The following is a 2,262-nucleotide window of genomic DNA, read 5'->3' on the forward strand; positions in this document are numbered from 1 at the left end:
GTAGGTATCTAGAGGTAACAGTCACATTATGAAGTAATGAAAACCTCTGAGAAACCTTTATATTTCATTATCAATTGTAGTAAACACCCATAGGTTAGGAACGATTGGGATCTACCCATGTTTACTGTATACATCTGTTTTTGAAAATACACATGAAGTCTACTGGGAACATGAATTACATAGTATTTAGAGGGAGTGTTTATGACAGTGTAAGGAGTTCTATAATCAGGCTCTATTTGGCCAAATTGTTATTAGCTAAAATTATTTTCATGCCATTGATGATTGAAATATTTGGTAAGTTTATCGGCCAATTCAGTCTGCATAAAATTATATTACAATTGTAAAATAGTTTTTTTCTGTTTTTTAGGGGGTGATTTAATTTTTAGGACCAAAAGACCTATTTAGGAAGTTTGCTAGTACATAGAAAAATAACATTTAACAATGAGATTTTTTTTGTTGTAAATCTTCTCAGTTACTTTGCTGTTTTCACACATAGTGCCTCCTGGGACAGTGTTGACAAACCTTTTTTTAAAAAGTGGTGATTACTTCTTTCCTTCAGTATGAAAAGTTCCCCCCTTTAGTTAATTATGGTGGTGGTGGTGGTGGTGGTGGTGATGGATTGCATGTCAGCATGAACTCAATTTTTTAAAAATTGCATGTTTCCACAGTTGTTTATTATATAACAATAATTTTTTGCATCGTTTAGTAAATATGAATATATTCATAACGTATAGCCCAGTTAAGTAGCTGGCTCTAGTTATTCACACGAATTTCAGGGCTGTTCGTCGTAACATGGGAGAAAATAATTCGCTAATTGTACCACTTAAATGTGAAAAGTAAAATAAAAGCAGGATAATAAATGATTTAGTTTTGGAGATCAGGAAGAGACAGCACGGTTGAAAGAAACGCACACCGTGAGGGCCTTTAAGAATCTTTGAGGAGACCAGACTCGATACAGAGCACCATGACTTGCAAACTGTGGCCCTCAACGTATCTTAGGTGATTGTGGAATTAAGTGGTCTCAGCAAAGTAAAAAGGTGTATCATCACAAGAGGAAAGGAAATGTGTCATACACATCTTCCTGTCCCCTGCAGTGCCTCCCCAGTGCGAGTGGCTGACTTGCCTCTCGACCACCTCTGAAGTGGTTGCGTATTTGATATTAAAGCAAATTAACCGAGGCCTCATCTTCACAAATACCACCTGTGGGTTTGAGGGTTAATGTGCCTCATAAGATCTGTGCAGTTATAACTTGGGGAAAGTTATTAAACCTATTAAGTCTTGGTTCAGATTTCTTAATGTTGATACTCTAAAAATTGAAAATATGTTATTTGACTGATGGTTTTGATTTTCATTGATTTGTGGCCCTGAAGGAGTGGCCACTTGGGATTCTAAGCCAGGACGTGGACCCAACTGAAACTCTAGATTTACACTGAGGGTTTTCTCTTATTGCCGGAATTGGAGAGGGAGCCACGAAAGATTTATTCTGTATCAAAACCTTTGCTTAAAATATTCCTAATTCCTAAGACTTAATTCATGTAACATTTTTCATAGAAACTAAACTTTTGAAAGTGCGGTAATTACAGTAATCACTTCTGTGTGGCATTTCCTTTTTTTTTTTTTTTTTTTAAATAAAATAAGTTTATGGAAGTAGCCAGAAACACACCATTCAAATGACAGCTCCATAAAAACTTCATTGGTAAACAGCCACATAGCCAACTGGATATGAATATACTTTTAATCATTTCCCCACCATTCTTTCTTATTTTGATGTTTGAAATGGAATAAAACATACACACACCCCCCCCCCAAAAATCATGCTTACTAAAATGTTTTTTTCCTGCAAACCAAGGCATGGAATTCGTAAACTGATTCATATTAGGGTAAAATATTTGTCCTTATATTTTCCCTTCTACTGATTTGTCAGATATTTAGCAGATGATGTACGATTTCAAAAGAAGGCGAAATCGAGATCGTGTCACTTGGGCCTCGGATGTCAGAGCCAACCCTTTGTCTTTGTCTTGATGATTAACCTGGTTACCTGCCTCATGCCCAAGGAATGCTGTCTTCTACTCTTTACTGAAACAGTTGTCATCACCTTTTTTCTAATTTCTTTACAAATAACTGAAAATACTGAGAAAAGTGAAAAAATGATTTCTGTTTTATGTTCTAATCAGTCCTACACCTTTGACAATTAACTTTTAACACCATGTGTTTTAAGAAATGTACTTAAAAGATCTGGTGTTGGGTCGGTAAATTTACAAT

At 35.5% G+C, this 2,262-nt stretch overlaps 1 protein-coding gene across 8 annotated transcripts in view; it reads left to right on the forward strand.

Annotated features, from left to right (window-relative positions):
- Positions 1–2,262, forward strand: part of ENAH (ENAH, actin regulator) — a 110,038-nt gene that overhangs the window by 99,620 nt on the left and 8,156 nt on the right. The window lies entirely within an intron of this gene.

The sequence above is a fragment of the Pteropus vampyrus genome, unplaced genomic scaffold (assembly GCF_000151845.1).
Source record: "Pteropus vampyrus isolate Shadow unplaced genomic scaffold, Pvam_2.0 Scaffold60, whole genome shotgun sequence".
Classification (NCBI taxonomy): domain Eukaryota; kingdom Metazoa; phylum Chordata; class Mammalia; order Chiroptera; family Pteropodidae; genus Pteropus; species Pteropus vampyrus.